Below are 24763 nucleotides of genomic sequence, written 5' to 3'. Positions count from 1 at the left end.
TGATATTCTCGATAATATATACGGAAGCTGCCATTCACTGTAATATATATAGAGACTGCTATTCTCTATAATGTCAATAGGGGCTGCTATTCTCTATAATATACACTGGGACTGCTATTGTCTATAATATACACAGGGACTACTGTTCTCTATAATATACACAAGGTCTGCTATTCTCTATAACATACACATGGACTGCTGTTCTCTATAATATACACAGGGACTGCTATTCTCTATAGTACACACTGGGACTGCTATTGTCTATAATATACACAGGGACTGCAATTCTCTATAATATACACACTGGGACTGCTATTGTCTATAATATACACATGGACTGCTATTCTCTATAATATACACTGGGACTGCTATTGTCTATAATATACACAGGGACTGCTATTCTCTATAATATATACAGGGACTGCTGTTCTCTATAATATACACAGGGACTGCTATTCTCTATAATATACACAGGGACTGCTATTGTCTATAATATACACAGGGACTGCTATTCTCTATAATATAAACAGGGACTGCAATTCTCTATAATATACACATGGACTGCTATTCTCTATAATATACACTGGGACTGCTATTGTCTATAATATACACAGGGACTGCTATTGTCTATAATATACACAGGGACTGCTATTCTCTATAATATACACAAGGTCTGCTGTTCTCTGTAACAAACACAAGGACTGCTATTCTCTATGATATACACATGGACTGCTATTCTCTGTAACAAACACAAGGACTGGTATTCTCTGTAATTTACGCTGGTACTCTTTTTCACCATAATATATACAGTGGCTGCTTTTCTCTATAATATACACAGGTGCTGCTATTCACTGTAATATACACAGGGGCTGGTATTCTCTCCAACATAAATAGGGGCTGTTATTATCCATATTATACAGAGGGACAGCTATTATCTGTAGCAGACAAAGGGACTGCTATTTTCAATAATATATGCAGGGATTGCAATTCTCCATAATATACACAGAGGCTGCTATTCTATATGATATACACAGAGACTGCGATTCTCTATAATATATACAGGGACTGCTGTTGTCTATAATTATATACATGTACTGCTGTTCTCTATAATATACACTGGGACTGCTATTGTCTATAATATACACAGGGACTGCTATTCCCTGTAATATACACAGGGATTGCTATTCTCTATAATATACACATGGACTGCTGTTCTCTATAATATACACAGTGACTGCTGTTGTCTATAATTATACACATGTACTGCTGTTCTCTATAATATACACTGGGGCTACTATTCTCTATAATATACACAGGGACTCCTAATCTCTATAATATACACAGGGACTGCTATTCTCTATAATATACACTGGGGCTACTATTCTCTATAATATACACAGGGACTGCTGTTCTCTGTAATATACACAGGGACTGCTATTGTCTATAATATACACATGGACTGCTATTGTCTATAATATACACATGGACTACTGTTCTCTATAATATACACAAGGTCTGCTATTCTCTATGGTATACTCAGGACTGCTGTTCTCTGTAACAAATACAGGGACTGGTATTCTCTGTAATTTATGCTGGTACTCTTTTTCACCATAATATATACAGTGGCTGCTTTTCTCTATAATATACACAGGTGCTGCTATTCACTGTAATATACACAGGGGCTGGTATTCTCTCCAACATAAATAGGGGCTGTTATTATCCATATTATACAGAGGGACTGCTATTATCTGTAGCAGACAAAGTGACTGCTATTTTCAATAATATATGCAGGGATTGCAATTCTCCATAATATACACAGAGGCTGCTATTCTATATGATATACACAGAGACTGCGATTCTCTGCATTATACAAAAGGAATACTATTCTCTATAGTCTACACAGGAACTGATAGTCTCCATAATTTACACAGGGACTGCTATTCTCGATAATATACACAGCAACTAATATTCTCTGTAATGTACACAGGGACTCCTATTCTCCATAATATAAACTGGGGCTACTGTTCTCTATAATATACACTAGGACTGCTATTGTCTATAATATAGACAGAGACTGCTATTCCCTGTAATATACACAGGGACTGCTATTCTCTATAATATACACTGGGACTACTATTCTCTATAATATACACAGGGACTGCTAATCTCTACAGTACCCACTGGGACTGCTATTGTCTATAATATACACTGGGACTGCTATTGTCTATAATCTACACTGGGATTGCTATTGTCGATAATTTCCACAGGGACCGCTGTTCTCGATAATATACACAGGGTCGGCTGTTCTCTATAATATACACTGGGATTGCTATTCTCTATAATATACACTGGGACTGCTATTCTCAATAATATACACAGGGACGGCTGTTCTCTATAATATACACTGGGACTGCTATTCTCTATAATATACACTGGGACTAATATTCTCGATAATATACAGAGGGACGGCTGTACTCTATAATATACACTGGGGCTACTATTCTCACTAATACACACTGGGACTACTGTTCTCTATAATATACACAGGGACTGCTATTCTCTATAAGAGACACAGAGACGGCTATTCTCTGTAATATACACAGGGACTGCTATTGTCTATAATATATACAGGGACTGCAGTTCTCTATAATATACACAAGGTCTGCTATTCTCTATGATATACACATGGACTGCTATTCTCTGTAACAAACACAAGGACTGGTATTCTCTGTAATTTACGCTGGTACTCTTTTTCACCATAATATATACAGTGGCTGCTTTTCTCTATAATATACACAGGTGCTGCTATTCACTGTAATATACACAGGGGCTGGTATTCTCTCCAACATAAATAGGAGCTGCGATTCTCCATATTATCTGTAGCAGACAAAGGGACTGCAATTTTCTAAAATATATGCATGGATATGCAATTCTCCATAATATACACAGAGGCTGCTATTCCATATGATATACACAGAGACTGCGATTCTCTGCATTATACAAAAGGAATACTATACTTGATAGTCTACACTGGAACTGATAGTCTTCATAATATACACAGGAACTGGTATTCTCCATAATATACACATGGACTGCTATTCTCTATAATATACACAGGGACTGCTATTTTCTAATATACACAGGGATTGCTATTCTCTATAATATACACAGGGACTGCTATTCTCTATAATATACACAGGGACTGCTATTTTCTAATATACACAGGGATTGCTATTCTCTATAATATACACTAGGGCTGCTATTCTCTATAATATACACAGGGACTGCTATTCTCTGTAATATACAGAGGGATGGCTATTGTCTATAATATACACAGGGACTGCTATTCTCTGTAATATATACAGGGACTGCTATTCCCTATAATGTACACAGGGACTGATAGTCTGTACAATGCATACGGGAGCTGCCATTCACTGTAATATACATAGAGACTGCTATTCTCTATCATGTCAATAGGCACTGCTGTTCTCTATAATATACACAAGGTCTGCTATTCTCTATAATATACACTGGGGCTACTATTCTCTATAATGTACACAGGGGCTGCAGTTCTCTATAATATACACAAGGTCTGCTATTCTCTATAACATACACAGGGACTACTATTCTCTATAATTTACACTGGGACTGCTATTCTCTATAACATACACAGGGACTGCTATTCTCTATAATATACACTGGGACTGCTATTCTCTATCATATACACATGGACTCTTATTCTCTTTAACATCCACAGGGACTGCTATTCTCGATAATATACACTGGGGCTGCTATTCTCTATAATATACACAGGGACTGCTGTTCTCTATAATATACACTGGGGCTACTATTCTCTATAATATACACAGGGACTCCTAATCTCTATAATATACACAGGGACTGCTATTCTCTATAATATACACTGGGGCTACTATTCTCTATAATATACACAGGGATTGCTGTTCTCTGTAATATACACAGGGACTGCTATTGTCTATAATATACACATGGACTGCTATTGTCTATAATATACACAGGGACTACTGTTCTCTATAATATACACAAGGTCTGCTATTCTCTATGGTATACTCAGGACTGCTGTTCTCTGTAACAAATACAGGGACTGGTATTCTCTGTAATTTATGCTGGTACTCTTTTTCACCATAATATATACAGTGGCTGCTTTTCTCTATAATATATACAGGTGCTGCTATTCACTGTAATATTCACAGGGGCTGGTATTCTCTCCAACATAAATAGGGGCTGTTATTATCCATATTATACAGAGGGACTGCTATTGTCTGTAGCAGACAAAATGACTGCTATTTTCAATAATATATGCAGGGATTGCAATTCTCCATAATATACACAGAGGCTGCTATTCCATATGATATACACAGAGACTGCGATTCTCTGCATTATACAAAAGGAATACTATACTTGATAGTCTACACTGGAACTGATAGTCTTCATAATATACACAGGAACTGGTATTCTCCATAATATACACATGGACTGCTATTCTCTATAATATACACAGGGACTGCTATTTTCTAATATACACAGGGATTGCTATTCTCTATAATATACACAGGGACTGCTATTCTCTATAATATACACAGGGACTGCTATTTTCTAATATACACAGGGATTGCTATTCTCTATAATATTCACTAGGGCTGCTATTCTCTATAATATACACAGGGACTGCTATTCTCTGTAATATACAGAGGGATGGCTATTGTCTATAATATACACAGGGACTGCTATTCTCTGTAATATATACAGGGACTGCTATTCCCTATAATGTACACAGGGACTGATAGTCTGTACAATGCATACGGGAGCTGCCATTCACTGTAATATACATAGAGACTGCTATTCTCTATCATGTCAATAGGCACTGCTGTTCTGTATAATATACACAAGGTCTGCTATTCTCTATAATATACACTGGGGCTACTATTCTCTATAATGTACACAGGGGCTGCAGTTCTCTATAATATACACAAGGTCTGCTATTCTCTATAACATACACAGGGACTGCTATTCTCTATAATATATACAGGGACTGCTATTCTCTATAATATACACTTGGACTGCTAGTCTGTATAATATACACATGGACTGCTATTCTCTATAATATACACTGGGACTGCTATTCTCTATAATATACACATGGACTCTTATTCTCTTTAACATCCACAGGGACTGCTATTCTCGATAATATACACTGGGATTGCTATTCTCTATAATATACACAGGGACTGCTGTTCTCTGTAATATACACATGGACTGCTGTTCTCTGTAATATACACAGGGACTGCTATTCTCTATAATATTCACTGGGACTAGTATTCTCTATAATATACACAGGGACTAGTATTCTCTATAATATACACAGGGACTGCTAATCTCTATAATATACACAGGCACTGCTGTTCTCTATAATATACATATGGACTACTATTGTCTATAATATACACAGGGGCTGCTATTCTCTATAATATACACAGGGACTGCTATTCTCTATAATATACACTGGGGCTACTATCCTCTATAATGTACACAGGGACTGCTGTTCTCTATAATATACACAAGGTCTGTTGTTCTCCATAACATACACAGGGACTGCTATTCTCTATAATATACACATGGACAGCTATTCTCTATAATATACACATGGACTGCTATTCTCTATAATATACATATGGACTGCTATTCTCTAAAACATATACAGGGACCGCTATTCTCTGTAATATACACATAGACTGCTGTTTCTACAATACACACTGGGATTGCTATTCTCTATAACATACACAGGGACTGCTATTCTCTATTATACACAGGGACTGCTGTTTCTACAATACACACTGGGACTGCTATTCTCTATAACATACACAGGGACTGCTATTCTCTATAATATACACAGGGACTGTAATTATCGATAATATACACATGGACTTCTGTTTCTACAATACACACTGGGACTGCTATTGTCTGTAATATACAGACGGCTTGCTATTCTCTATTATATACACATGGACTGCAGTTCTCTGTAATATGCAAATGGACTGCTATTCTCTACAATACCCACTGGGACTGTTATTGTCTATAATATACACAGGGACTGCTATTCTCTGTCATATACGCACGGATTGCTATTCTCTATAATATACACTGGGGCTACTAATCTTTATAATATACACAGGGACTGCTATTCTCCATAATATTCCCTGGGACTGCTATTCTCTATAATATACACATGGACTGCTGTTCTCTATGATATACACAGGGACTGCTATTCTCGATAATATACATAGGCACTGCTGTTCTTTACAATACCCACTGGTTCTGCTATTGTCTGTAATATACACAGGGACTGCTGTTCTCTATAATATACACAGGGACTGCTATTCTCTATAATATACATGGGAGCTGCTATTCTCTATAATGTACACATAGACTGCTATTCTCTATAATATACACAGGGACTGCTATTCTCTATAATATACATGGGAGCTGCTATTCTCTATAATGTACACATAGACTGCTATTCTCTATAATGTACACATAGACTGCTATTCTCTATAATGTACACATGGACTGCTATTCTCCATTATATAAACAGGGACTGTTATTCTCTATAGTATACACATGGACTGCTATTCTCTATAATATACACATGGACTGCTATTCTCAACAATACCCACTAGGACTGTTATTGTCTATAATATACACAGGGACTGCTGTTCACTATAATATACTTAGGGACTGCTAATCTCTACAGTACCCACTGGGACTGGTATTGTCCATATAATACACAGGGAGTGCTATTCTCTATAATACACACAGGGACTGCTATTCACTACAATATACACTGGGGCTACTATTCTCTATAATATACACAGGGACTGCTATTCTCTATAATATACACAGGGACTGCTATTCTCTATAATATACACAGGGACTGGTATTCCCTATAATATACACTGGGACTGCTATTCTCTATAATATACACAGGGACTGGTATTCCCTATAATACACACAGGGACTGCTATTCTCTATAATATACACTGGGGCTACTATTCTCTATAATATACGCAGGGACTGCTATTCTCCATAATATAAACAGGGACTGTTATTCTCTAAAGTATACACATGGACTGCTGTTCTCTATAATATACACTAGGACTGCTATTCTCTATAATATACACAGGGACAGCTATTCTCTATAATATACAGGGGCTTGTATTCTCTCTAATATACACTGGGGCTACTATTCTCTATAATATACGCAGGGACTGCTATTCTCTGTAATACACACAGAGACTGCTAATCTCTACAGTACCCACTGGGACTGCTATTGTCTATAATATACACAGGGAGTGCTATTCTCCATTATATAAACAGGGACTGTTATTCTCTATAGTATACACATGGACTGCTGTTCTCTATAATATACACTGGGACTGCTTTTGTATATAATATAAACAGGGACTGCTATTCTCTATAACACACACAGGGACTGCTATTCTCTATAATATAAACAGGGAATATTATTCTCTATAGTATACACATGGACTGCTAGTCTCTACAACATACACAGGGACTGCTATTCTCTATAACATACACTGGGACTGCTATTCTCTATAATATACACAGGGACTGCTATTCTCTATAACATACACTGGGACTGCTATTCTCTATAATATACACATGGACTGCTATTCTCTATAACATCCACAGGGACTGCTGTTCTCTATAATGTACCGTGGGACTGGTATTCTCCATAATATACACCTGGACTGCTATTCTCTATAACATCCACATGGACTGCTGTTTCTCCAATCCACACTGCGTTTGCTATTGTCTATAATATACACAGGGACTGCTGTTCTCTATAATATACTTAGGGACTGCTAATCTCTACAGTACCCACTGGGACTGGTATTGTCCATAATATACACAGGGAGTGCTATTCTCTATAATATACACTGGGGCTGTTGTTGTCTATAATGTACACAGGGACTGCTATTCTCTATAATATACACAGGGACAGCTATTCTCTATAATATACACTGGGGCTACTATTCTTTATAATATACACAGGGACTGCTATTCTCTATAATATACACTGGGGCTACTATTCTCTATAATATACACAGGGACTGCTATTCTCTATAATATACACAGGGACAGCTATTCTCTATAATATACACTGGGGCTACTATTCTTTATAATATACACAGGGACTGCTATTCTCTATAATATACACTGGGGCTACTATTCTCTATAATATACACAGGGACTGCTATTCTCTATAATATACACAGGGGCTGCTATTCTCTATAATATACACTGGGGCTACTATTCTCTATAATATACACAGGGAGTGCTATTCTTTATAATATACACAGAGGTTAGTATTCTCTATAATATACACAGGGATTGCTATTCTCTATAATAAACACTGGGGCTACTAATCTCTATAATATACACTGGGGCTACTATTCTCTATAATATACACTGGGCCTAGTATTCTCTATAATATAAACAGGGACTGTTATTCGCTACAGTATACACATGGACTGTTGTTCACTATAATATACACGAGGAATGCTATTGTCTTTAGTATAGACAGAGACTGCTATTCCCTGTAATATACACAGGGATTGCTATTCTCTGTTATGTTCACTGCGACTAGTATTCTGTATAATATACACATGGACTGCTATTCTCTATAATATACACTGGGGCTACTATTCTCTATAATATACACAGGGACTGCTGTTCTCTATAATATACACAGGGATTACCATTCTCTATAATATACACTGGGACTGTTGTTCTCTATAATGTACACAGGGACTGCTATTCTTTATAATATACACAGAGGCTAGTATTCTCTCTAATATACACTGGGGCTACTATTCTCTATAATATACACAGGGACTGCTATTCTCTATAATATACACTGGGGCTACTATTCTCTATAATATACACAGGGAGTGCTATTCTTTATAATATACACAGAGGCTAGTATTCTCTCTAATATACACAGGAGCTACTATTCTCTATAATATACACAGGGATTGCTATTCTCTATAATATACACAGGGACTGCTATTGTCTATAATATAAACAGGGACTGTTATTCGCTATAGTATACACATGGACTGTTGTTCACTATAATATACACGAGGAATGCTATTGTCTTTAGTATAGACAGAGACTGCTATTCCCTGTAATATACACAGGGATTGCTATTCTCTATTATGTTCACTGCGACTAGTATTCTGTATAATATACACATGGACTGCTATTCTCTATAATATACACTGGGCCTAGTATTCTCTATAATATAAACAGGGACTGTTATTCGCTACAGGAGACACATGGACTGTTGTTCACTATAATAAACACGAGGAATGCTATTGTCTTTAGTATAGACAGAGACTGCTATTCCCTGTAATATACACAGGGATTGCTATTCTCTATTATGTTCACTGCGACTAGTATTCTGTATAATATACACATGGACTGCTATTCTCTATAATATACACTGGGCCTAGTATTCTCTATAATATACACAGGGACTGCTGTTCTCTATAATATACACAGGGATTGCCATTCTCTATAATATACACTGGGACTGTTGTTCTCTATAATGTACACAGGGACTGCTATTCTTTATAATATATACAGAGGCTAGTATTCCCTCTAATATACACTGGGGCTACTATTCTCTATAATATACACAGGGAGTGCTATTCTTTATAATATACACAGAGGCTAGTATTCTCTCTAATATACACAGGGGCTACTATTCTCTATAATATACACAGGGATTGCTATTCTCTATAATATACACTGGGGCTACTATTCTCTATAATATACACAGGGACTGCAGTTCTCTATAATATACACTGGGACTGCTATTCTCTATAATGTACACAGGGACTGCTATTCTCTATAATATACACAGGGATTGCTATTCTCTATAATATACACTGGGGCTACTATTCTCTATAATATACACAGTGACTGCTATTCTCTATAATATACACAGAGGCTAGTATTCTCTCTAATATACACTGGGGCTACTATTCTGTATAATATACACAGGGACTGCTATTCTCTAAAATATACACAGGGACTACTCTTCTTTATAATATACACTGGGGCTACTATTCTCTATAATATACACAGGGACTGCTATTCTCTTTAATATAAACAGGGACTGTTATTCGCTACAGTATACACATGGACTGTTGTTCTCTATAATATACACGAGGAATGCTATTGTCTATAATATAGACAGAGACTGATGTTCCCTGTAATATACAAAGGGATTGCTATTCTCTATTATATTCACTGCGACTAGTATTCTGTATAATATACACATGGACTGCTATTCTCTATAATATACACCGGGACTGCTGTTCTCTATAATATACACTGGGTCTGCTATTCTCTATAATATACACAGGGACTGCTATTCTCTGTAATATACACATGGACTGCTGTTCTCTATAATATACACTGGGGCTGCTATTGTCTATAATATACACAGGGAGTGCTATTGTCTATGATATACACGGGAGCTGCTATTCTCTTTCATGTACACATGGACTGCTATTCTGTATAACATACACAGGGACTGCTATTGTCTATTATATAAGCAGGAAGTGTTATTCTCTATAGTCTACACATGGTCTGCTATTCTCCATGATATACTCAAGGACTGTTATTCTCTTTAATGCAGACAGGGGCTGCTATTTTCTATAATATACTTATGGACTGCCAGTCTCGATAATCTACACAGAAGCTGCTATTCTCTATAATATTAGCAGGGACTGCTATTGTCTACAATATACACAGGGGACAACTAATCTCTATAACATACATAGGGACTGCCATTCTGTATAATATACACAGGGACTGTTATTCGTTATAATATCCACAGGGACTACTATTGTCTATAATATACTCGGGGATTGCTATTCTCTATAATATACACTGGGACTGCTATTCACTGTAATATACACAGGTACTGCTATTCTCTATAATATACACAAGGTCTGGTATTCTCTATAATATACACTGGGACTGCTATTCACTGTAATATACACAGGTACTGCTATTCTCTATAATATACACAAGGTCTGGTATTCTCTATAATATACACTGGGGCTACTATTCACTGTAATATACACAGGGACTGCTATTCTCTATAATACACACTGGGACTGCTATTCACTGTAATATACACTGGGACTGCTATTGACTATAATATACACTGGGACTGCTATTCTCTATAATATACACAAGGTCTGGTATTCTCTATAATATACACTGGGCTTACTATTCTCTATACTGTACACAGGGACTGGTATTCTCCATAATATACACAGGGACTGCTGTTCTCTATAATATACACTGGGACTGCTGTTGTCTATAATATAGACAGAGACTGCTATACTGTGTAATATACACAGGGATTGCTATTCTCTATAATATACACAGTGACTGCTATTCTCTATAATATACATTGGGACTGCTATTCTCTATAATATACACTGGGGCTACTATTCTCTATAATATACACAGGGACTGCTATTCTCTATAATATACACAGGGACTTCTATTCTCTCTAATACAAACTGGGATTGCTATTGTCGACAATATACACAGGGATTGCTGTTCTGTACAATATATACTGGGACAACTATTCTTTATAATATACACAGGGACTGCTGTTCTCTATAATATACACTGGGACTGCTATTCTCTGTAATATACACAGGGACTGCTGTTCTCTATAATATACACAGGGGCTGCTATTCTCTATGATATACACAGGGGCTAGTATTCTCTATAATATACACTGGGGCTAGTATTCTCTATAATATACAGAGGGACTGCTATTCTCTATAATATAAACAGGGACTGTTATTCTCTACAGTGTACACATGGACTGCTATTCTGTATAACATACACAGGGACTGCTATTGTCTATTATATAAGCAGGAAGTGTTATTCTCTATAGTCTACACATGGTCTGCTATTCTCCATGATATACTCAAGGACTGTTATTCTCTTTAATGCAGACAGGGGCTGCTATTTTCTATAATATACTTATGGACTGCCAGTCTCGATAATCTACACAGAAGCTGCTATTCTCTATAATATTAGCAGGGACTGCTATTGTCTACAATATACACAGGGGACAACTAATCTCTATAACATACATAGGGACTGCCATTCTGTATAATATACACAGGGACTGTTATTCGTTATAATATCCACAGGGACTACTATTGTCTATAATATACTCGGGGATTGCTATTCTCTATAATATACACTGGGACTGCTATTCACTGTAATATACACAGGTACTGCTATTCTCTATAATATACACAAGGTCTGGTATTCTCTATAATATACACTGGGACTGCTATTCACTGTAATATACACAGGTACTGCTATTCTCTATAATATACACAAGGTCTGGTATTCTCTATAATATACACTGGGGCTACTATTCACTGTAATATACACAGGGACTGCTATTCTCTATAATACACACTGGGACTGCTATTCACTGTAATATACACTGGGACTGCTATTGACTATAATATACACTGGGACTGCTATTCTCTATAATATACACAAGGTCTGGTATTCTCTATAATATACACTGGGCTTACTATTCTCTATACTGTACACAGGGACTGGTATTCTCCATAATATACACAGGGACTGCTGTTCTCTATAATATACACTGGGACTGCTGTTGTCTATAATATAGACAGAGACTGCTATACTGTGTAATATACACAGGGATTGCTATTCTCTATAATATACACAGTGACTGCTATTCTCTATAATATACACTGGGGCTACTATTCTCTATAATATACACAGGGACTACTATTCTCTCTAATACAAACTGGGATTGCTATTGTCGACAATATACACAGGGATTGCTGTTCTGTACAATATATACTGGGACAACTATTCTTTATAATATACACAGGGACTGCTGTTCTCTATAATATACACGAGGAATGTTATTGTCCATAATATCGATAGAGACTGCTGTTCCCTTTAATATACACAGGGATTGCTATTCTCTATAATATACACTGGGGCTACTATTCTCTATAATATACACATGGACTGATATTCTCTATAACATACACAGGGACTGCTATTCTCTATAATACACACGGGGGCTGCTGCTCTCTATAATATACACAGGGACTGCTATTCTCTATAATATACACATGGACTGCTATTCTCTATAATATACACAGGGACTGCTATTCTCTATATTATACACATGGACTGCTATTCTTTATAACATCCACAGGGACTGCTATTCTCTATAATATACACGGGGGCTGCTACCCTCTATAATATACACATAGACTGCTATTCTCTATAATATACACTGGGGCTGCTGCTCTCTATAATATACACTGGGACTGCTATTCTCTATAATATACACATGGACTGCTATTCTCTATAATATACACTGGGACTGCTATTCTCTATAATATACACATGGACTGCTATTCTCTATAATATACACGGGGGCTGCTACCCTCTATAATATACACATAGACTGCTATTCTCTATAATATACACTGGGGCTACTATTCTCTATAATATACACATGGACTGCTATTGTCTATAACATACACAGAGACTGCTATTCTCTATAATATACACAGGGACTGCTATTCTCTGTAATATACATTGGGACTGCTATTCTCTATAATACACACAGGGACTGCTATTCTCTATAATATACACATGGACTGCTATTCTCTATAATATACATATGGACTGCTTTTTCTCCAATCCACACTGCGATTGCTATAGTCTCTCATATACACAGGGACTGCTATTCTCTATAATATACACAGGGATTGCTATTCTCTATAATATACACATGCACTGCTGTTCTCTACAATACCCACTGGGACTGCTATTGTCTATAATATACACAGGGACTGCTATTCTATATAATATAAACAGGGACTGTTATTCTCTATCGTATACACATGGACCGCTATTTTCTATAACATACACGGGGACTGCTGTTCTCTATAATATACACTTGGGCTGCTTGTCTATATAATATAAACAGGGACTGTTATTCTCTATCGTATACACATGGACCGCTATTCTCTATAACATACACAGGGACTGCTATTCTCTATAACATCCACAGGGACTGCTATTCTCTGTAATATATGCACGGATTGCTATTCTCTATTTTTTACACAGGGACTGCTGTTCTCTATAATATACTTAGGGACTGCTAATCTCTACAGTACCCACTGGGACTGGTATTGTCCATAATATACACAGGGAGTGCTATTCTCTATAATATACACAGAGACTGCTGTTCTCTATAATATAAACTGGGACTGCTCTTTTCTATAATACGCACAGGGACTGTTATTCTCTATAATATACACAGGAGACTGGTATTCTCTATAATAAACACTGGGGCTACTATTCTCTATAATATACACTGGGGCTACTATAGTCTATAGTATACACAGAGACTGCTATTCTCTATAATATACTCAGGGACTGCTATTCTCTATAATATACACTGGGGCTACTATTCTCTATCATATACACTGGGACTGCTATTCTCTATAATATACACAGGAGCTGCTATTCTGTATAATATACACAGGGATTGCTATTCTCTCTAATATACACTGTCAGTCCTATTCTCTATAATATACACAGGGGCTGCTATTCTGTATAATATACACAGGGACTGCTATTCTCTCTAATATACACTGTCAGTCCTATTCTTTATAATATACACAGGGGCTGCTATTCTCTATAATATACAAAGGGGCTGCTATTCTCTATAATATACACAGGGACTGCTATTCTCTATAGTATACACAGGGGGTACTATTCTCTATAATATACAAAGGGGCTGCTATACTCTATAATATACACTGGGGCTACTATTCACTATAATATACACAGGGTCTGCTATTCTCTATAATATACACAGGGACTGCTATTCTCTATAATATACACCTGGACTGCAATTCTCTATAATATACACAGGGACTGCTATTCTCTATAATATACACAGGGGCTGCTATTCTGTATAATATACACTGGGGCTGCTATTCTCTATAATATACACTGGGGCTGCTATTCTATATAATATACACAGGGGCTGCTATTCTCTATAATATACACAGGGACTGCTATTCTCTATAATATACACAGGGGCTGCTATTCTGTATAATATACACTGGGGCTGCTATTCTGTATAATATACACTGGGGCTGCTATTCTCTATAATATACACTGGGGCTGCTATTCTATATAATATACACAGGGGCTGCTATTCTCTATAATATACACATGGACTGCTATTCTCTATAATATACACAGGGGCTACTATTCTCTATAATATACACAGGGGGTACTATTCTCTATAATATACAAAGGGGCTGCTATACTCTATAATATACACTGGGGCTACTATTCACTATAATATACACAGGGTCTGCTATTCTCTATAATATACACAGGGACTGCTATTCTGTATAATATACACTGGGGCTGCTATTCTCTATAATATACACTGGGGCTGCTATTCTATATAATATACACAGGGGCTGCTATTCTCTATAATATACACAGGGACTGCTATTCTCTATAATATACACAGGGACTGCTATTCTGTATAATATACACAGGGGCTGCTATTCTCTATAATATACACTGGGGCTGCTATTCTATATAATATACACAGGGGCTGCTATTCTCTATAATATACACATGGACTGCTATTCTCTATAATATACACAGGGACTGCTATTCTCTATAATATACACAGGGGCTGCTATTCTCTATAATATACACAGGGGCTGCTAATCTCTATAATATACACAGGGATTGCTATTCTCTATAATATACACAGGGACTGCTGTTCTCTATAATATACACTGGGGCTGCTATTCTCTATAATATACACAGGGGCTGCTATTCTCTATAATATACACAGGGGCTGCTATTCTCTATAATATACACTGCGACTGCTGTTCTCTATAATATACACAGGGGCTGCTATTCTGTATAATATACACAGGGACTGCTATTCTCTATGATATACACAGGGGCTAGTATTCTCTATAATATACACTGGGGCTAGTATTCTCTATAATATACAGAGGGACTGCTATTCTCTATAATATAAACAGGGACTGTTATTCTCTACAGTGTACACATGGACTGCTATTCTGTATAACATACACAGGGACTGCTATTGTCTATTATATAAGCAGGAAGTGTTATTCTCTATAGTCTACACATGGTCTGCTATTCTCCATGATATACTCAGGGACTGTTATTCTCTTTAATGCAGACAGGGGCTGCTATTTTCTATAATATACTTATGGACTACCAGTCTCGATAATCTACACAGAAGCTGCTATTCTCTATAATATTAGCAGGGACTGCTATTGTCTACAATATACACAGGGGACAACTAATCTCTATAACATACATAGGGACTGCCATTCTGTATAATATACACAGGGACTGTTATTCGTTATAATATCCACAGGGACTACTATTGTCTATAATATACTCGGGGATTGCTATTCTCTATAATATACACTGGGACTGCTATTCACTGTAATATACACAGGTACTGCTATTCTCTATAATATACACAAGGTCTGGTATTCTCTATAATATACACTGGGACTGCTATTCACTGTAATATACACAGGTACTGCTATTCTCTATAATATACACAAGGTCTGGTATTCTCTATAATATACACAGGGACTGCTATTCTCTATAATACACACTGGGACTGCTATTCACTGTAATATACACTGGGACTGCTATTGACTATAATATACACAAGGTCTGGTATTCTCTATAATATACACTGGGCTTACTATTCTCTATACTGTACAGAGGGACTGGTATTCTCCATAATATACACAGGGACTGCTGTTCTCTATAATATACACTGGGACTGCTGTTGTCTATAATATAGACAGAGACTGCTATACTGTGTAATATACACAGGGACTGCTATTCTCTATAATATACATTGGGACTGCTATTCTCTATAATATACACTGGGGCTACTATTCTCTATAATATACACAGGGACTGCTATTCTCTATAATATACACAGGGACTACTATTCTCTCTAATACAAACTGGGATTGCTATTGTCGACAATATACACAGGGATTGCTGTTCTGTACAATATATACTGGGACAACTATTCTTTATAATATACACAGGGACTGCTGTTCTCTATAATATACACGAGGAATGTTATTGTCCATAATATCGATAGAGACTGCTGTTCCCTTTAATATACACAGGGATTGCTATTCTCTATAACATACACAGGGACTGCTATTCTCTATAATACACACGGGGGCTGCTGCTCTCTATAATATACACAGGGACTGCTATTCTCTATAATATACACATGGACTGCTATTCTCTATATTATACACATGGACTGCTATTCTTTATAACATCCACAGGGACTGCTATTCTCTATAATATACACGGGGGCTGCTACCCTCTATAATATACACATAGACTGCTATTCTCTATAATATACACTGGGGCTGCTGCTCTCTATAAAATACACTGGGACTGCTATTCTCTATAATATACACATGGACTGCTATTCTCTATAATATACACAGGGACTGCTATTCTCTATATTATACACACAGGGACTGCTATTCTCTATAATATACACGGGGGCTGCTACCCTCTAGAAGATACACATAGACTGCTATTCTCTATAATATACACTGGGGCTACTATTCTCTATAATATACACATGGACTGCTATTGTCTATAACATACACAGAGACTGCTATTCTCTATAATATACACATGGACTGCTATTGTCTATAATATACACATGGACTGCTATTCTCTATAATATACACAGGGACTGCTATTCTCTATAATATACACATGGACTGCTATTCTCTATAATATACATATGGACTGCTTTTTCTCCAATCCACACTGCGATTGCTATAGTCTCTCATATACACAGGGACTGCTATTCTCTATAATATACACAGGGATTGCTATTCTCTATAATATACACATGCACTGCTGTTCTCTACAATACCCACTGGGACTGCTATTGTCTATAATATACACAGGGACTGCTATTCTATATAATATAAACAGGGACTGTTATTCTCTATCGTATACACATGGACCGCTATTTTCTATAACATACACGGGGACTGCTGTTCTCTATAATATACACTTGGGCTGCTTTTCTATATAATATAAACAGGGACTGTTATTCTCTATCGTATACACATGGACCGCTATTCTCTATAACATACACAGGGACTGCTATTCTCTATAATATACACAGGGACTGCTATTCTCTATAATATACACAGGGACTGGTATTCTCTGTAATATACACATGGACTGCTGTTTCTACAATACACACTGGGATTGCTATTCTCTATAATATACACAAGGACTGCTATTCTCTATAATATACACATGGACTGCTATTCTCTGTAATATATGCACGGATTGCTATTCTCTATTTTTTACACAGGGACTGCTGTTCTCTACAATATACTTAGGGACTGCTAATCTCTACAGTACCCACTGGGACTGGTATTGTCCATAATATACACAGGGAGTGCTATTCTCTATAATATACACAGAGACTGCTGTTCTCTATAATATAAACTGGGACTGCTCTTTTCTATAATATGCACAGGGACTGTTATTCTCTATAATATACACAGGAGACTGGTATTCTCTATAATAAACACTGGGGCTACTATTCTCTATAATATACACTGGGGCTACTATAGTCTATAGTATACACAGAGACTGCTATTCTCTATAATATACTCAGGGACTGCTATTCTCTATCATATACACTGGGACTGCTATTCTCTATAATATACACAGGAGCTGCTATTCTGTATAATATACACAGGGATTGCTATTCTCTCTAATATACACTGTCAGTCCTATTCTTTATAATATACAAAGGGGCTGCTATTCTCTATAATATACACTGGGGCTGCTATTCTCTATAATATACACTGGGGCTGCTATTCTATATAATATACACAGGGGCTGCTATTCTCTATAATATACACATGGACTGCTATTCTCTATAATATACACAGGGGCTACTATTCTCTATAATATACACAGGGGGTACTATTCTCTATAATATACAAAGGGGCTGCTATACTCTATAATATACACTGGGGCTACTATTCACTATAATATACACAGGGTCTGCTATTCTCTATAATATACACAGGGACTGCTATTCTCTATAATATACACAGGGGCTGCTATTCTGTATAATATACACTGGGGCTGCTATTCTCTATAATATACACTGGGGCTGCTATTCTATATAATATACACAGGGGCTGCTATTCTCTATAATATACACAGGGACTGCTATTCTCTATAATATACACAGGGGCTGCTATTCTCTATAATATACACTGGGGCTGCTATTCTATATAATATACACAGGGGCTGCTATTCTTTATAATATACACATGGACTGCTATTCTCTATAATATACACAGGGACTGCTATTTTCTATAATATACACAGGGGCTGCTATTCTCTATAATATACACAGGGGCTGCTATTCTCTATAATATACACAGGGATTGCTATTCTCTATAATATACACAGGGACTGCTATTTTCTATAATATACACAGGGGCTGCTAATCTCTATAATATACACAGGGACTGCTGTTCTCTATAATATACACTGGGGCTGCTATTCTCTATAATATACACAGGGGCTGCTATTCTCTATAATATACACAGGGGCTGCTATTCTCTATAATATACACTGCGACTGCTGTTCTCTATAATATACACAGGGGCTGCTATTCTCTATAATATACACAGGGGCTGCTATTCTCTATAATATACACAGGGACTGCTATTCTCTATAATATACACTGCGACTGCTGTTCTCTATAATATACACAGGGGCTGCTATTCTCTATAATATACACAGGGACTGCTATTCTCTATAATATACACAGGGACTGCTATTCTCTCTCCCTGGGGCCTGTGAAGATGCAGCACCGTTCGGTTATCAGACTGTGTACATTGGAGAGGCTCTGACACATTGTGGAGTTGTTCACTTCGTTTCCCAGATCCACCTGAGATATTGTGTTCATGGTGCAGACTTCCATCTGTTCACTGTGTTCCTCTTTCTGAACAGAGGGCCCCGCTGAGGGTAACCGGAGATGGAGAGAGACTTTCCCACAGGAGCTGAGGTCTGCTATCAAATCGGCGATGTCAGCTGTTAGGTGCGGTCCCCTCCGGTCAGGGGACATCGCCCTGACCCAGCTCTGGTGACCTTTCTCCCACCTTGTCTTTGACCTGTTGCAATATTTGTGTCTTGCATCGTGACACTCAGTGTCTGGATCGCCAGCACAAGGCATCACATCACAGTCAGGCTGTTCAAGCTGCTCGGATACTGCAGGATACAGAGGAGGGGGTTACACAGATAGGGAGGGGTGTAGGGGCTGGAGGGGGCTACAGAGATAGGGAGGGGGTGTAGGGGCTGGAGGAGGTTACAGGGATAGGGCGGGGTGTAGGGGCTGGAGGGGGTTACAGAGATAGGGAGGGGGATATAGGGGCTGGAGGGGGTTACTGAGATAGGGAGAGGGTGTAGGGGCTGGAGGGGGTTACAGAGATAGGGAGGGGTGTAGGGGCTGGAGGGGGTTACAGAGATAGGGAGGGGGTGTAGGGGCTGGAGGGGGTTACAGAGATAGGGAGAGGGTGTAGGGGCTGGAGGGGGTTACAGAGATAGGGAGGGGGGTGTAGGGGCTGGAGGGGTTTACTGAGATAGGGAGGGGTGTAGGGGCTGGAGGGGGTTACTGAGATAGGGAGGGGGTGTAGGGGCTGGAGGGGGTTACAGAGATAGGGAGGGGTGTAGGGGCTGGAGGGGGTTACAGAGATAGGGAGAGGGTGTAGGGGCTGGAGGGGGTTACAGAGATAGGCAGGGGTGTAGGGGCTGGAGGGGGTTACAGAGATAGGGAGGGGGGTGTAGGGGCTGGAGGGGTTTACTGAGATAGGGAGGGGTGTAGGGGCTGGAGGGGGTTACAGAGATAGGGAGGGGTGTAGGGGCTGGAGGGGGTTACAGAGATAGGGAGAGGGTGTAGGGGCTGGAGGGGGTTACAGAGATAGGGAGGGGGGTGTAGGGGCTGGAAGGGTTTACTGAGATAGGGAGGGGTGTAGGGGCTGGAGGGGGTTACTGAGATAGGGAGGGGGTGTAGGGGCTGGAGGGGGTTACAGAGATAGGGAGGGGTGTAGGGGCTGGAGGGGGTTACAGAGATAGGGAGAGGGTGTAGGGGCTGGAGGGGGTTACAGAGATAGGGAGGGGGGTGTAGGGGCTGGAGGGGTTTACTGAGATAGGGAGGGGTGTAGGGGCTGGAGGGGGTTACTGAGATAGGGAGGGGGTGTAGGGGCTGGAGGGGGTTACAGAGATAGGGAGGGGGGTGTAGGGGCTGGAGGAGGTTACAGAGATAGGGAGGGGGTGTAGGGGCTGGAGGGGGTTACAGAGATAGGGAGGGGGTGTAGGGGCTGGAGGGGGTTACAGAGATAGGGAGGGGGTGTAGGGGCTGGAGGAGGTTACAGAGGTAGGGAGGGGTGTAGGGGCTGGAGGGGGTTACAGAGATACGGAGGGGGGTGTAGGGGCTGGAGGAAGTTACAGAGATAGGGAGAGGGTATAGGGGCTGGAGGGGGTTACAGAGATAGGGAGGGGGGTGTAGGGGCTGGAGGGGTTTACTGAGATAGGGAGGGGTGTAGGGGCTGGAGGGGGTTACTGAGATAGGGAGGGGGTGTAGGGGCTGGAGGGGGTTACAGAGATAGGGAGGGGTGTAGGGGCTGGAGGGGGTTACTGAGATAGGGAGGGGGTGTAGGGGCTGGAGGGGGTTACAGAGATAGGGAGGGGGTGTAGGGGCTGGAGGGGGTTACAGAGATAGGGAGGGGGGTGTAGGGGCTGGAGGAGGTTACAGAGATAGGGAGGGGGTGTAGGGGCTGGAGGGGGTTACAGAGATAGGGAGGGGGTGTAGGGGCTGGAGGGGGTTACAGAGATAGGGAGGGGGTGTAGGGGCTGGAGGAGGTTACAGAGGTAGGGAGGGGTGTAGGGGCTGGAGGGGGTTACAGAGATAGGGAGGGGGGTGTAGGGGCTGGAGGAAGTTACAGAGATAGGGAGAGGGTATAGGGGCTGGAGGGGGTTACAGAGATAGGGAGGGGGGTGTAGGGGCTGGAGGGGTTTACTGAGATAGGGAGGGGTGTAGGGGCTGGAGGGGGTTACTGAGATAGGGAGGGGGTGTAGGGGCTGGAGGGGGTTACAGAGATAGGGAGGGGTGTAGGGGCTGGAGGGGGTTACTGAGATAGGGAGGGGGTGTAGGGGCTGGAGGGGGTTACAGAGATAGGGAGGGGGGTGTAGGGGCTGGAGGGGGTTACAGAGATAGGGAGGGGGTGTAGGGGCTGGAGGGGGTTACAGAGATAGGGAGGGGGTGTAGGGGCTGGAGGGGGTTACTGAGATAGGGAGGGGGTGTAGGGGCTGGAGGGGTTACAGAGATAGGGAGGGGGTGTAGGGGCTGGAGGGGGTTACAGAGATAGGGAGGGGGTGTAGGGGAGGGAGGGGGTTACAGAGATAGGGAGGGGGTGTAGGGGCTGGAGGGGGTTACAGAGATAGGGAGGGGGTGTAGGGACTGGAGGGGGTTACAGGGATAGTGAGGGGGTGTAGGGGCTGTAGAGCAGGGAAGGAGATCCTGATTTGGGGGGTGGAGATGTGCAGGTGCTAGGCAGATGAAGACGTTGTTACCGTGGTGACCGAGGCATTTTAGTGAGCTGGGGTCAGAGTGCAAACGCTCCCTCACCTCTCGCCCCTCCACACGCCCCGGGAGGTGGGTGAGGGGCGGGTATGTGGCAAACCGGACGTGTCCCTTTGACACCCACACTGCCCTAATCGCCGTCCGATGAAGAGTTCAGCCCGTCCAGGAGCACCCAAGGGTGCCGAGCGAGCGCGGGTCCCACGGTCCCTGAGACCCTAACCTGTGACAGACACCAAGTTCATGGGTCAGCTTCTCGGGAGCTGGGTGGCCTGGCGGGAACCTCCGGGGGTGGGGGTGAACAAACAGCCTCTTCTCACCAGCGACAAGCTTCATTCACCTAGCGCCTCCAATCACAGAGCGACAGCACACATCACCCTCCTTCCAACTAAACCGCAAACCGCAGCGTCCGGCCCAGCCTGAAGGGGGAGACACGTCGTCCATATCCTCAGTCGGACAGGACAGTCTGTAGGGACCATCCTCAAGGAGGGCAGAAGGGGGAGGTGGAGAGATAGGGAGGGGTGTAGGGGTTGGAGGAGGTTACAGAGATAGGGAGGGGGTGTATGGGCTGGAGGGGTTTACAGGGATAGGGAGGGGGTTTACAGGGATAGGGAGGGGGTTTACAGGGATAGGGAGGGGGTTTACAGGGATAGGGAGGGGTGTAGGGGCTGGAGGGGGTTACAGAGATAGGGAGGGGGTGTAGGGGCTGGAGGGGGGTTACAGAGATAGGGAGCGGGTGTAGGGGCTGGAGGGGGGTTACAGAGATAAGGAGGGGTGTAGGGGCTGGAGGGGTTTACAGGGATAGGGAGGGGGTTGACAGGGATAGGGAGGGGGTTTACAGGGATAGGGAGGGGGTTTACAGGGATAGGGAGGGGGTGTATGGGCTGGAGGGGTTTACAGAGATAGGGAGGGGTGTAGGGGCTGGAGGGGTTTACAGAGATAGGGAGGGGTGTAGGGGCTGGAGGGGGTTACAGAGATAGGGAGCGGGTGTAGGGGCTGGAGGGGGGTTACAGAGATAAGGAGGGGTGTAGGGGCTGGAGGGGTTTACAGGGATAGGGAGGGGGTTGACAGGGATAGGGAGGGGGTTTACAGGGATAGGGAGGGGGTTTACAGGGATAGGGAGGGGGTGTATGGGCTGGAGGGGTTTACAGAGATAGGGAGGGGTGTAGGGGCTGGAGGGGTTTACAGAGATAGGGAGGGGTGTAGGGGCTGGAGGGGGTTACAGAGATAGGGAGGGGTGTAGGGGCTGGAGGGGGTTACAGAGATAGGGAGGGAGTGTAGGGGCAGGAGGGGGTTACAGAGATAGGGAGGGGGTGTAGGGGCTGGAGGGGTTTACAGGGATAGGGAGAGGGTGTAGGGGCTGGAGGGGATTACAGGGATAGGGAAAGGGTGTAGGGGCTGGAGGGGGTACAGAGATAGGGAGGCGATGTAGGGGCTGGAGGGGGTTATAGAGATAGGGAGGGGGTGTAGGGGCAGGAGGGGGTTACAGAGATAGGGAGGGGGTGTAGGGGCTGGAGGGGATTATAGAGATAGGAAGGGTGTGTAGGGGCAGGAGGGGGTTACAGAGATAGGGAGGGGCATAGGGGTTGGAGGGGGTTACAGAGATAGGGAGGGGTGTAGGGGCTGGATGGGGTTACAGAGATAGGGAGGGGGTGTAGGGGCTGGATAGGGTTACAGAGATAGGGAGGGGGTGTAGGGGCTGGATAGGGTTACAGAGATAGGGAGGGGGTGTAGGGGCTGGAGGGGGTTACAGAGATAGGGAGGGGGTATAGGGACCAGAGGGGGTTACAGAGAAAGGGAGGAGGTGTAGGGGCAGGAGGGGGTTAC

At 41.0% G+C, this 24763-nt stretch overlaps 1 protein-coding gene across 2 annotated transcripts in view; it reads left to right on the top strand.

The window, feature by feature from the left end:
• LOC122546152 (chemerin-like receptor 1) overlaps nt 1-24763 on the top strand; it is a 149366-nt gene that overhangs the window by 27242 nt on the left and 97361 nt on the right. Inside the window, exon 2 of one of the 2 annotated variants that reach the window (XR_015753598.1) lies at nt 20311-20581. The exons of the other annotated variant lie outside the window; for it this stretch is intronic. The gene's annotated coding sequence lies outside the window, so the exon portion shown is untranslated. Of the gene's footprint in view, nt 1-20310; nt 20582-24763 lie in introns of those variants that run through there. 2 annotated transcript variants of the gene reach the window in all.

Source organism: Chiloscyllium plagiosum, unplaced genomic scaffold (assembly GCF_037043375.1).
Source record: "Chiloscyllium plagiosum isolate Xiang-an unplaced genomic scaffold, Cpla_swu_hap1 HiC_scaffold_38, whole genome shotgun sequence".
NCBI lineage: Eukaryota > Metazoa > Chordata > Chondrichthyes > Orectolobiformes > Hemiscylliidae > Chiloscyllium > Chiloscyllium plagiosum.
The sequence above is the reverse complement of the archived record's forward strand: the minus strand, read 5'-3'. Positions and strand labels throughout refer to the sequence as shown.